Source organism: Drosophila tropicalis, unplaced genomic scaffold, assembly GCF_018151085.1.
Source record: "Drosophila tropicalis isolate 14030-0801.00 unplaced genomic scaffold, ASM1815108v1 contig_4, whole genome shotgun sequence".
Classification (NCBI taxonomy): domain Eukaryota; kingdom Metazoa; phylum Arthropoda; class Insecta; order Diptera; family Drosophilidae; genus Drosophila; species Drosophila tropicalis.
In genome coordinates, this window is record NW_027172862.1 from 3,618,358 (window position 1) to 3,632,721 (window position 14,364).

The 14,364-nt window shown below is 35.5% G+C and overlaps 4 long non-coding RNA genes across 4 annotated transcripts; all 4 read left to right on the forward strand.

Moving 5' to 3' along the window:
* The first annotated feature begins 10,595 nt into the window (after positions 1 to 10,595).
* LOC137573369 (uncharacterized) lies at positions 10,596 to 11,174 on the forward strand. The gene is made up of 2 exons (XR_011031855.1): positions 10,596 to 10,916; positions 10,978 to 11,174. It is a non-coding gene; the product is annotated as an uncharacterized lncRNA (long non-coding RNA).
* Positions 11,175 to 11,385: 211 nt separating this feature from the next.
* Positions 11,386 to 12,146, forward strand: LOC137573372 (uncharacterized). The gene is made up of 2 exons (XR_011031860.1): positions 11,386 to 11,886; positions 11,948 to 12,146. It is a non-coding gene; the product is annotated as an uncharacterized lncRNA (long non-coding RNA).
* A 413-nt stretch (positions 12,147 to 12,559) lies between these two features.
* On the forward strand, positions 12,560 to 13,123 carry LOC137573371 (uncharacterized). The gene is made up of 2 exons (XR_011031859.1): positions 12,560 to 12,863; positions 12,925 to 13,123. It is a non-coding gene; the product is annotated as an uncharacterized lncRNA (long non-coding RNA).
* Positions 13,124 to 13,377: 254 nt separating this feature from the next.
* LOC137573373 (uncharacterized) lies at positions 13,378 to 14,068 on the forward strand. The gene is made up of 2 exons (XR_011031861.1): positions 13,378 to 13,808; positions 13,870 to 14,068. It is a non-coding gene; the product is annotated as an uncharacterized lncRNA (long non-coding RNA).
* The last annotated feature ends 296 nt before the right edge of the window (positions 14,069 to 14,364 follow it).

The following is a 14,364-nucleotide window of genomic DNA, read 5'->3' on the forward strand; positions in this document are numbered from 1 at the left end:
AAATGGTTATTTTCCGATGAATCCTTTCAATACTTTCCCCATTTTTTTTTTTTTTGTTTAAGCTTACAGAAGCACAGCATATCACTTAGTCGAATTGTCCCAGCAAGGTGGGATTGGTTCTCCGTTTTTTTATTTGCTCAAGTTTTTTCTTTTTTTTTTTTTTTTTTTGGGTGGGGTCGTCCTCAGCTGTGGCATTGGCACATCAATCGCCATCCTGGCGCTTGGGCAGCGTCTTCGAAAGTCGAAGGCAATGTTGTCGTTGGCTTTATGACGCGGGGCAGCCATTATAAATTATTATTCATGAGCGGATGCGGATATTGAAAAGTTTCATTTTGTTTCTGTTGTTGTCGCTCCTGCTGTCGCGTCTATCTTCATTTCAATTTTTACGCCGTTGTTGTCTGTCCTTTTGTTATGTTGTTGCTAGTCCGTGTCCTTCGTCTTCTCTCATTTCGTATTTTTCCGTAATCTTTCCTTTCTTGTTTTGTATTCTTTTTTTTGGTTATTCTCTCATCTTCCCGTCTCGTCTCGTGTATTTTTGTTTCTCTTTATATTTTTAGTTTAGTTTTTGTGTGTTTTTTCTGCATTTTTTTCCGTGCGCGTGTTGTTTGAAAATTAGATTTGTGCACGTTTCTTGTTTTGTATTTCCGTTTATCGGCATTTTTCGGTATTTCCTCTCTTTCTGTTGCGTCTTTCTGTTGTTATTTGATTGTTTTTTTTTTTCTTTCTTTTCTTTTCCTTTCGTTCAACTACTTTATAGAACGCAAAAAGAAACCGGGTATATTCGAATTGGGAAATCAATTCAGAGGAAACCTAATGCAAACATTTTATCAATTTGAAGGACACTTTTTATTTTACTAAACATCTCAAAACATTGTACAAAAAAACATATTTCGATAAGAATATTTATTAACAATATTGATTATTAATCGATTAAGGGTATACTAAATGTCGTTGATCAATTCCTATGATTTCATGAAAAAGATTTGTGTTGTATTCAAAGATTTTTGAATCGTGTGAAAAGAGAAGAAACAAAATATTGAAGCAGGCGCAATAATATTCAATTTCAGTGGTTATAATTGAACCTACGGCCAGACAGAAAATTTAGAAAATGGAGAAAATAAATTCAATATACGTATATAGATTGAGATATATATGTATGTACATACATACATATGTATAAGGCATGCTTGTAAAATCCTTTAAAATGCTAAATCCTTGAATACAAAACAACAAATTTAAGAGGGTAATTCGATAATGTTGTTAAATTCCTGGCTTGACCTATCGTCCCGTCACTAATAATCTTGGCTTTTGTGAGGACGTTGGTGCATTCACCACACACATACATACATGCATACATACATATTCAATACATAGTATACATATGTACATCTGTATATGTACATATATCTTAATCCTTGTTCTCGTTCTCCTTTGCTGTGGCCTTTTCAGCTTGCATTTCAATTTCAGTTTTGACTTGGGCTCAACGTCAAATTATTGTCATAGACCTCTATGTGTACGGGTTTCTTAACAAGTTGTCAGTTTTTAACATGTACATGTAAATTTCGAAATTTAGCTTTAATTATTAACTTTATATACATATAATTAAGAATAAAAGATTTTAATAGTTGTTTAATAAAGAATAATATTGATTTTTAAGTACACTAATTAACGATATACTAAAATTTGTTCATTTACTTATTTAAATATTTGTGTTTCATTAAATTGAAAAACAATTAAGATCAAAAATCAAATATTAAGCTTGAAGGACCCGCTAATTGTACATTTTTTGTGCTTGTGGTTTCAATTAAATTAGTTTTAAGTGTCACAATATATGTACCATACTTTTTCGATTAACCCTCGCTGATGATGCATTCCATTTCATTCCATTCCATCTCTTTCTCATCGCATTTGTATCGGCATCTCTACTATCTGTATTTGAATCTGTATCCGCGCAGATGGCAAAATACTTCATTTTGTTCCCCCTTGCCAATTCTTCCCTTTTTGGCCCATCTCTCTTTCTCTTTTTGTATCTTTATCTATATGTTTGTATGTCTCTTGTGTTTGCGGGTTTTAAAATTGATATTCCAATGACGTTTTGGCGGCCTTCTACCAAACGCCCCAGAGCCAAACTCAAGTTATTTATGTGCTCGTTTACAACTTTTCTGCTCTTCCTCGGGACTGTAGTTGTAGTTGCTGTTGTTGTAGAAACCGCATTGATTGAAACAAACTTTCACTTTGTCTCTTTCTTTATATATGTATGTACTTGGATTCTGGATTTCTTTTCCCATATATATCTTTCTCTCTCGCTCTCTCTGTTGATTAGCGGCTTCATTGCAAAGTGACGTGCCAAGTTTTTAATCAAAGTTCTCAAAACGAGTGACGCAATTAAGAGAGAGAAACTTCCTATATACACACACACACGAATACACACACTAACACTTACAAATATAGAATGTAAGTTAACTTTTGACCTTCAACCGCAAAAGTAATCAATTTACAAAAAAAAAAAAAAAAAAATAGAAAAATAAACTTACTTGCTATAGCTGGCTGTACCTTTTGATCTAATTTAAATGAGGCCCAGTTCTCAGCTACATATATGTATATGCATAAAGCGCATAAAATCTCATACACAAACCGGATATGGCTCTTTTATGGCAGTTTGGTTGCTCGGTTGAAGGGTAAAAGGGAATGGATGGGCCAAAAAACCGCCGCAAAAGCGAACTGCAAAATTGAAATATTTTGATGTTGCTAGCAACTTAATGTAGACCAGGAGTAGAACCCATCCTCTCTCACCCACACACACACACACACACACACACACACACGTTCGTGTTGAATTATAATAAACCAGCAATGGGCCTCACAAATGCCGGAAATCGCTAGGACGTTGCCAGAACCGAGCACCAGTTTCCCTTTCCCGATATACACACACACACACACATACATACACACACACACAAAAAAAAACGTAACGAAACCCACCCCCCCCACCATATAACCAAGTTGGCACGTAAAATATACGAGAACACGTACGTAAAGCCCAAAACGGTGGATTTAGGTAGCAAAATTGGGGCTGAACCGTAGGTGGGTGGGTGGTTGGTTAGATGGGTAGTAGCGACCTTAACTTGTATTAATATCCATTAGATTTATGTTTGGCAAATGTAACCACAGAAATTACACTTTAAAGTCGTTTTCGTCCACCAGCCTACACACATTCCAAAAATGAGCTGCAATTTTTCGTCGATATCGCCGAATTGCCAGAATCCTACAAAGGGAATGCGGTATATACAGACAGAGATGTAAAGGAATGGGCCAACCGAAAGTAGGGGAAAAGAGCGAGAGATAGTATGGGGGTTTTTTTTTTGCTCTGCCCATGTCCTTACCGCTTTACCCACATTAGATATTGCCAGTAAGTTGTTTTAATAGCCAGGGTCGGCATCATAATTAAGCTTCTGGCAACCGTCCCTGGCTACCACTGCTCTGCTTCTTACTGTTGAAAGGATTGCCCGGCACGTACACCGACCATACATAACAACGTCGACCATTTCGTTGGCAACTTATGGGCCACATGGACTTTAACACTTTTCCTGCCATTGCCATGGCCACTGCCACTGCCACAGTCAGTGTGCCACATTAAGGCTGCAAATTGTTTAACGTGGCCTCAAGTCGCCAGAACCATCACACAACCTCTTCTCAATTTTCTCACCTGAAATGTGGTATATACATACATACATATGCACATATATTTGTGTATATGGATGGAAACGGAGTCTGTGACTCATTACTTAAGTTCATTAGCATTTTGAAACTTGGTAAAGAGTACACTTTGACATGGCATGGGTTTCTCTATAACTGTGTGTATTTGTATATGTGTGTGTGGGTGTTAACAAAGGCATCCAATGTCACTTGACTCGAGATGAAGTCTTATATATAGAGAGAGAGCTTCTTGCCATTATAGTATGACATCTTTAACCCTTCATTAAATGGAAAAGCGATTCATCCATTGAGGTTGAGAAAAAAAGAAAGAAAGAGTAGGAGGGGTAATAGGAGTATCCCGTGGTTTACAATTTACTTGTGATTCCAATTTTTTTTTTTTTACCAATTCCTGATCGATCTAATTTGTATGTATTTCTTTTTTATTTACTTGCAGATTGTTGCCTAACTTAAAATTCAAACAGGTAATATACATAAGTCTCCAGTGTTGACATTTTTGAGTTTTATTTATTTATTTCAACATTAATTATAATTTTAATTATGGGTTTTAATGTGTTGATAACATTTTCCATGTTAGGCTTAAGATTGGATAGAAGTTTTGTTTATTATTAAGCACTAATTCGAATTCAAATAATATTGAGGTTTAGGAATGAGAAATTCTTATTGGACTTAGTTTATTTAGTTTAGCACTACATTTTCTTCACTTGATCAAACATTTTACTAAATTTAAACTTAATGAAATTGTTAAATCACTTGAACTATTTAAGTACATAGCATTCTTTATTTGTTTGGTAATCAAAATTAGTTTTTTTTATACCCTTGCAGAGGGTATTATAAAATTGATCAGATGTTTGTAACGCATAGAAGGAGACGTTTCCGACCCCATAAAGTATATATATTCTTGATCAGCGTGAGAAGCTGAGTCGATATAGCCATGTCCGCCTGTTCGTCCGTCTGTGCGTACGCGTTTTATTTATTTATTTATTTATTTAGACTATGATTAGTAGGTAATTGCAAATTACCTTTAATCGATATGCTAGCTATAACTACTATGGTCTTAAGCTAGTTGTAAAATATACAGTTCTTTATAATTAATACTAATTTTTATTTCTTTTGTTAACCTATATTTACATGGGTAATATTTTACAATAGGTGGTATAGGTTTATTTCTTTAAAGAATTGGGAGATAGCGACAATATTGGGGTTACTTAGGGATAGGGATTCAATAGGGTTAGGGTGTAGGAATTTTTCCTCGGCTCATTATATTCCTTGCATTCTGTGAGTATGTGGAGAATTGTAAATATTTTGTTGCAATGTACACATTGTGGGGGGGGTTGTTTTTTGAATATGAATTCGTGGGTGAGTTTTGTGTGTCCGAATCGTATTCTTTGAAATTTGATGATGTCTGTTCGTTTAACGTTGTTGTCTATTTTTATATGTGAGTCTCTTATCGATGTTTGGTTTACATTAGTCGTCTTGTAGTGGTCTGATGTATTCCTCCAAACTTTGCTTTTGTATTTCTTAAGTATGATGCCCTTTATGTACTTTGTTGTGTCTTTGTGGTTAATGTTTTGCTCAACTATATATGGGACACTGTAAGCTATCTTTGTGGCTCTGTCCGCTGTTTCATTGCCCTGGATGCCAGTGTGACCTGGTACCCATATCAAAATTATTTTGGGGTATTGGTGGGTTATTATGTCTCGTATATGAGAGATGTACGGATTTTGGTTGTTGACCTGGGTTACTGCCTGTATTGCTGACAGTGAGTCTGTACAAATTACAAAATGCTGTTTTCTCTTGGTGCATATTTACAAGCAGCCAGTATAGCTGCTGCTTCCGCTGTGTAATTCGAGGTGTGAGGTGGGAGCAGGGCCGTTTTAATTATGTCTGACTCAGTTGTGATGCTGTATGAGACTCCTTGTAATGATTTTGATCCGTCCGTGTAAATAAATTTATACCTATCATATCTTTCTTTGAGGCTAAGGAGCATTTTGCGATATATTATGGGGGGTGTAGATGACTTAGTCGTATAGTGAAGAGAGAGATTAACTGACTCTTTACTGAGGGACCATGGGGGTTTTAGTAATTTTCTGCTTCTTATTGGGGTAAACAATAGATCATTGTGTTTGCAGAAGTTCAAAGTGTTATGTAGAATCGATGGTATTCTGGGTGTTTTTTTCGATTTTTTTATTTTTTTTAACACTTCTTGGAGAGGTGTGTTTGATGCGAGCATTAGAGTCTTGTACAGTTTTGCTGTTGCTAGCGAAAATCTCGACTCGATTGGCATAAGGTCGGCTTCATAAAGAAGATTATTAATTGGGGTAGACCGAAAGGCTCCGAAGGTTTTCCTCAATGCATCATGATAGATGGATTTAAGTTTTATTTTGTAGGAAGGGGGGCAATTGCCGTACAAAGGTAAACAAAAGTCTATTTTTGACATGATCAAAGCTTGTATCGTATTTATTAGTGATCTAATATCACAACTATATTTTTGGTTAGCTAGCCATTTTATTATGTTAAGTCTTTGTGCAATTTGGACTGTTAAGTTGTCTATGTGTTGTTTCCATCTGTATCTATTTGTTATAACCAGACCAAGGATTTTTATGGAATTACTTGCGTCGAGGTTGTAAGATTGGGAACTTAGTTGAAAATTGCATTTCTTTTTCCTGCAAATGTGCATGTGTTTGCATTTATTTACAGATAGTTTTGCTCCCGAGTATTCACACCAGTTTAGAATATCTGTGAAAAGGGGATTTATGTTTACCATTGTTGTGTTTTTATTAATTTTTTTTATTATTGTGAAGTCATCGGCGTATGCAACGAAGTCAAATCCTTTGTGTACTGAGATGGTGCGACACAGTTTGTTGTAAGCTATGAGAAAAAGAATTACGGATAAAGGTGATCCCTGCGGTATGCCATTTTCAAGCGGTTTACTTTCCGAAAATTGATTGTTTACTTGAACTTTGATGTATCTATTTGTCAGAAAATTTTTGACGTAGTTTAATATTTTAGGTCCTATTTTCCAATTAATTAACTCATCAATGATTGTATGGATTCCTATTTTGTCATAGGCCTTTTCGAAGTCGAGGCTCATGACTGAGAGATGGTTTCTTGTGGATAGGGCGGAAGTAGTCTGGTAGTCTAAGAGAGTTAGACATTCCGACACTGACATGCCCTTTCGAAAGCCTATTTGCCGACTATCCAGAAGCTTACTATTGGTAGCAAGCCACCATAGTCGGTTTGCTACAATTTTGTCCAAAACTTTAGCCATGCAAGGGTTTAGTGAAATGGGGCGGTATGAGTTTATTGCAGTTTTTGGAGTATTTGGTTTATGGATAGGGACTACTACGCTGTTTTTGAAGTTTTGTGGGATATGAGAATTAAGAATCATGTTATACAGTTTTATTACCCGGTCTGAGACCTCGCTGGACAAGTTTTTTAGCATAGGGTAAGAGATTCTGTCGAGCCCTGGGCTCTTACCTTTAAGGCTATTTAATGCTGATCTGAATTCTATGTGCTTGATCTCAGATTCAATGCTGAGCGCTTCGTGGGGAGGTTCGTAGGAGGGGATAATTGTTTTAGATCGGTTTTTATTGTTCCTAAACGAGACGCTAAATTTGTGGTCGGAGGATTCTCTAGACCAGTGATTTACAAACAACTGTGCTATGTCTGTCTTATTGATGACATTTATTGTTGGGTCATTTGGTGAGGTTATGCAGTGAATTCCGTTTCTCAATTTTCTGCCACAGAAAGTGTTGATATTTGACCAAATTTTTAAAGGGGTTGATGTTGGGTTAATTTCGGAAGTGAATTTTTGTAGTGAAAGCCTTTTTGATTGTTTTAACTCTCTTCTAAAGAGTGCTTTAGCCTTTTTGAACTCTACTATATTTTCAGTATTTATATTTTTCCTAAGTTTGTTCCATGCTTTGTTTTTGTTAGTTTTTAACTCTTCTAGCTTCTTGCTCCACCACGGGACTGAGAATCTTTTATTAAATTTTGGACATGTCTGTGGTATGCTTATATTTGCACTTTGTCTAATTATTTTGATTAAATTTGCTGTTTCTTTGTTTACTTCATTGCTCTTTAGCCTCTTTAAGTGAAAAAGTTCAGTTTGGGTAGCAAAATTTAGCCAATCCGCCAGATCAAGTCTAAATTTAGGACGTCTATCTTGGTGTTCATAGTTTGTACTGCCAAAAATAGTTATGTAGATGGGGAAGTGGTCGCTCCCATGGAGGTCTGTGTCTGCTTTCCACTTAAGATGTGGTAGCAGATTCGGGGTCGTCAGAGTGAGATCTACATGTGTCATCGTATGGTGCGTAGAATAGTGAGTTGGTGTGCCGTCGTTTAGGGTAATGAAGTTTGACTGGGAAATAAATTTGAATACAATATTCCCTTTAACATTATTTTTGGTGATCCCCAGGTTTGGTGCCAGCTATTGAAGTCTCCGCATATTATGGTATTAATACTCGGGCTACCAAACGTACGCGTTTTACTCAGCCGTCTTAAGAGCTATCGGGCAATTTTTTTTTCATGGGTTTTTATTACCCGGCAAAAATAAAGTATGAAAACCATAAGGATCGGACCACTATATAATATAGCTCTAGAAGAACTAGAAGACACATTTTCATAAAAATCGAGTATGCTTTGAAAATTGTTTTGTTTGTATATTGATGAATTGAGTTGCAGAAAACAAATTTTGAACATGTAAAATTATTATTACCAAGGACTGCAAGGGTATACAAACTTCGGCATAGCCGATGTTAGCTTCTTTTGATTTTTATTATTGAAGTTCTTACATTTTTTTCATCAAAACATTAAAAACGGAAAAAAGTTTTGGTGTGTACCGTTATTTATCTGTAATTCGCACGACAACATCTTAAACTTGCAACCATTTTTGTTAAAATACTAATGCCGACCTAGTGTACATTGGTTTCTTTAATTTATTCTATATTCTGTTCACTTTAATGTTCAATTGAAGCACAAAAAAAAAGGGAAAAAAGGAGAAAAAATGTGCCAACTACTTCCTTCGATTCAACAGAAATGCGCACATGAAAGTGAAGAATAAAATTCTATATGATGAGAAGGGTCTGATGTGGCTGAAGTAAAAATCTGATGGCAATGTCCTGCGTCTACTTTTATTTCCATTTCCATTTCATTTCTTTTTTTTGCTCTTATTGATGACTTGAAATGCTGTTGACATTATTTGTGCGGTCGCCGCCAGTTGGTCGCCTTCAATGCAAATTTGTTGACACAAACTGTAAAGTACAGTTCGAACTGCTGGAAATCGAACACTGAAAGTGTTGCACATGCAACATATAACAAAAAAAAAAAAAGGAAAAAAAAATGAAGTAGCCCCTTTTCTCTATTCTACACTACTCGCTGTCTCACTCTCTTCACCTACTCTATCTCTTTCTTTTTTCCACCAAGCGAATTCCTTTCTAACATCATTTGCCCATGAGAATCAAAGTCTCGATTCTCGTAAAAATGATTCATGATATCGCATTATTTCCGTATCATTTGTAATTTCCAGTTTCCTGCTTATTTTCACCCACACACATAAAGAGAGAGAAAGAGTGAGAGAGAGAAAGAGATGGAAAGAGGTAAAGGGGATATATAGTTAGTAGGAAGGACTAGAAGTAAGGGGAATCAATGGCGGGTGGCATGGGATGCAATTACTATCTATCTGGTATTTTATAACTTTTGTGCTCGTCGTTGTCTCCGTCGACGTCGCTGGATGCCACCGCTTACCTCTCACATCTTCCGCTGATTACAGGCCCCAAAGTCAGTCTCACAGTCAGATTCAGCGTCAGAGACAGCTACAGCAACAGCGACAAAGACAGACACAGACACACACACACACACAGAGACGAAGAATGGAAGGAGATTGGTATAGGAGTCACAGCTACAGTTACAGGAATTGCCATCGTCATCATCATCATCATCATCATCAGCCACAGACCCAGCTCTAGTCTCATTCCATTTGTGCCATCCTTTGCCATCCTTCTATAGATATCTATGTGTAGTTTTTGATGAACATTTAATTGAATTCTCTTGCTATGTCGCGCATTGTCTTTCTACACACACACACACATACACACGCACACTCACATCTACGGATGATACCATTACCATTCCAAATAAGTATATACCGTATGTATGCATAAGTATGTATTATGTATAACTTCTATGTATGCAGGTCAACAAAACTAAAAAAAAGACAGAATAAAAGTAAGTTCACTTCTCTAATTAAAAACTGCAATTGCAAATGTCACTGCGGATCTTTCAATTCTATAAAAATTCAACGATTTTTTACTTTGAAATTCCTATTCCTAAATTTTGCATATATTTTCAATTAGACCTCTGATTTTATACCCAACTCAATCAACTCGATTACTCAATACAAAAATATCGCATCAGCTTAATTAGAAATATACAATAAAAGAAATATGTCGAATCGGAAATAAAGGTACTTATACCTGTTCGGTTATTATTAAAGGTAATCATGAAATGGGGGGGAATCTGTCTTTGGCAGGTCAAGTGGGTAAGTATCGAATGCCATGGAGAATTTTGGTATTAAATTAAAAAAGTGGGCAAAATGAAAGGTTATTACAAAGTTAATAGTCAAACGATAAACATAAAATATAGGTTAGGTTAGGTTTAGATATCCAGACATCCATCCAAAGTCTACATAAAATATACTGAAGTAAGTCGACTCGCCATACACCAGGTGAAATAAATATTTCAAATTTCGAAAACCAAATGTATGTTTATTTCTTCGAAATTTCTTCATTTTCTCGTAAAACTCTGAATTTGCTAAAATTTTTCAAATCAAAGTAGGACATGACTTTGGAACTGTCATTATTTTAGTCATAGTACTGATTTCAGGCCCCATACAAATCATTCTGTAACCAGCTCTATTTCGGATAACACCTTTGGAACTAAAAAAAATAAAACAAAAATCTAAATTTATCAGTTGAAAAATAAAAAAAACCAACTTTTGGCTTATCCTTTTTCGTGAAAAGGTCTAGAAAACTAAATTCAAACAAAATTCACAGAATTCAACAAAGTTAACAAATAAAAGGACTAAAACAAATTTGCAAACATAAAAAAAAACGAAGTCTAAGTAAAGAGGGGAAAATAACTTAAAAAAGCGATACGAACATAAATTTTAAGGCAAACAACAATTGTAAAACAAAGGAACAGTAAGTCGCGACAATTGTTTCAGTTGCTCTTTTGGATTGAACGTTTCTTTCCAAATATTAGACAAACATTAGGATGCAATACTCTTCACCTGCTAGTGGGAAATTGGATTAAATTGTCACCGATTATTTGGACGGTACCGGATCCCCTCTATCGCTTTACACACAAGGCTGGACGGAGAAGTCACAGGATCTGCAGATTGCGTTCGTAATCCAACTCAAATCTGTATAACTTAACTAAATAAAAGAAAAATCAAAGCATTGACTGGAGTTACTTTGTTTTGGAGATAGGCATAACTTCTTAGATTAGATACCGAGTATGTAGACCCGAAACAAGTTTCCCCCACTAGAGATAATTAACTTCGAATCCAGAGAATCCGATCTCTGGATGACTGACCCGTTCTTTAGCTCAATGGCTCAGTGGTGGGCAACCGCAAAGCGGCATTTCGAGTGCAAAACTGGCCAAGTGAAAATACATTCTTAATGCCTTTTGTGGCGCTTATCTATTAGTTTGGCTGTTTTTGTGTAACTGCCACAAAATGGATAAGAAATTTCTTCGATTTTCTCGTAAAACTCTGAATTTGCTAAAATTTTTCAAATCAAAGTAGGACATGACTTTGGAACTGTCATTATTTTAGGCATAGTACTGATTTCAGGCCCCATACAAATCATTCTGTAACCAGCTCTATTTCGGATAACACCTTTGGAACTAAAAAAAATAAAACAAAAATCTAAATTTATCAGTTGGAAAATAAAAAAGACAAACTTTTGGCTTATCCTTTTTCGTGAAAAGGTCTAGAAAACTAAATTCAAACAAAATTCACAGAATTCAACAAAGTTAACAAATAAAAGGACTAAAACAAATTTGGAAACATAAAAAAAAACGAAGTCTAAGTAAAGAGGGGAAAATAACTTAAAAAAGCGATACGAACATAAATTTTAAGGCAAACAACAATTGTAAAACAAAGGAACAGTAAGTCGCGACAATTGTTTCAGTTGCTCTTTTGGATTGATCGTTTCTTTCCAAATATTAGACAAACATTAGGATGCAATACTCTTCACCTGCTAGTGGGAAATTGGATTAAATTGTCACCGATTATATGGACGGTACCGGATCCCCTCTATCGCTTTACACACAAGGCTGGACGGAGAAGTCACAGGATCTGCAGATTGCGTTCGAAATCCAACTCAAATCTCTATAACTTAACTAAATAAAAGAAAAATCAAAAAGCATTGACGACTGGAGAAGTTACTTTGTTTTGGAGATAGGCATAACTTCTTAGAGTAGATACCGAGTATGTAGACCCGAAACCAGTTTTCCCCACTAGAGATAATTAACTCAGAATCCAGAGAATCCGATCTCTGGATGACTGACCCGTTCTTTAGCTCAATGGCTCAGTGGTGGGCAACCACAAAACGGCATTTCGAGTGCAAAACTGGCCAAGTGAAAATGCATCCTTAATGCCTTTTGTGGCGCTTTTCTATTAGTTGGGCTATTTTTGTGTAACTGCCACAAAATGGATAAGAAATTTCTTTCATTTTCTTTCAAAACTCTGAATTTGCTTAATTTTTCAAATCAAAGTAGGACATGACATTAGAACTGTCATTATTTTAGGCATAGTACTGATTTCAGGCCCCATACAAATCATTCTGTAACCAGCTCTATTTCGGATAACACCTTTGGAACTAAAAAAAAATAAAACAAAAATCTAAATTTATCAGTTGAAAAATAAAAAAAACCAACTTTTGGCTTATCGATTTTCGTGAAAAGGTCTAGAAAACTAAATTCAAACAAAATTCACAGAATTCAACAAAGTTAACAAATAAAAGGACTAAAACAAATTTGCAAACATAAAAAAAACGAAGTCTAAGTAAAGAGGGGAAAATAACTTAAAAAAGCGATACGAACATAAATTTTAAGGCAAACAACAATTGTAAAACAAAGGAACAGTAAGTCGCGACAATTGTTTCAGTTGCTCTTTTGGATTGAACGTTTCTTTCCAAATATTAGACAAACATTAGGATGCAATACTCTTCACCTGCTAGTGGGAAATTGGATTAAATTGTCACCGATTATTTGGACGGTACCGGATCCCCTCTATCGCTTTACACACAAGGCTGGACGGAGAAGTCACAGGATCTGCAGATTGCGTTCGAAATCCAACTCAAATGTCTATAACTTAACTAAATAAAAGAAAAATCAAAAAGCATTGACGACTGGAGAAGTTACTTTGTTTTGGAGATAGGCATAACTTCTTAGAGTAGATACCGAGTATGTAGACCCGAAACCAGTTTTCCCCACTAGAGATAATTAACTCAGAATCCAGAGAATCCGATCTCTGGATGACTGACCCGTTCTTTAGCTCAATTGCTCAAGTGAAAATACATTCTTAATGCCTTTTGTGGCGCTTTTCTATTAGTTGGGCTATTTTTGTGTAACTGCCACAAAATGGATAAGAAATTTCTTTCATTTTCTTTCAAAACTCTGAATTTGCTCAATTTTTCAAATCAAAGTAGGACATGAAATTAGAACTGTCATTATTTTAGGCATAGTACTGATTTCAGGCCCCATACAAATCATTCTGTAACCAGCTCTATTTCGGATAACACCTTTGGAACTAAAAAAAATAAAACAAAAATCTAAATTTATCAGTTGAAAAATAAAAAAAACCAACTTTTGGCTTATCCTTTTTCGTGAAAAGGTCTAGAAAACTAAATTCAAACAAAATTCACAGAATTCAACAAAGTTAACAAATAAAAGGACTAAAACAAATTTGCAAACATAAAAAAAAACGAAGTCTAACTAAAATCACATTAAGAGGGGAAAATAACTTAAAAAAGCGATACGATCAAAAATTTTAAGGCAAACATTAACAATTGTAAAACAAAGGAACAGTAAGTCGCGACAATTGTTTCAGTTGCTCTTTTGGATTGAACGTTTCTTTCCAAATATTAGACAAACATTAGGATGCAATACTCTTCACCTGCTAGTGGGAAATTGGATTAAATTGTCACCGATTATTTGGACGGTACCGGATCCCCTCTATCGCTTTACACACAAGGCTGGACGGAGAAGTCACAGGATCTGCAGATTGCGTTCGAAATCCAACTCAAATGTCTATAACTTAACTAAATAAAAGAAAAATCAAAAAGCATTGACGACTGGAGAAGTTACTTTGTTTTGGAGATAGGCATAACTTCTTAGAGTAGATACCGAGTATGTAGACCCGAAACCAGTTTTCCCCACTAGAGATAATTAACTCAGAATCCAGAGAATCCGATCTCTGGATGACTGACCCGTTCTTTAGCTCAATTGCTCAAGTGAAAATACATTCTTAATGCCTTTTGTGGCGCTTTTCTATTAGTTGGGCTATTTTTGTGTAACTGCCACAAAATGGATAAGAAATTTCTTTCATTTTCTTTCAAAACTCTGAATTTGCTCAATTTTTCA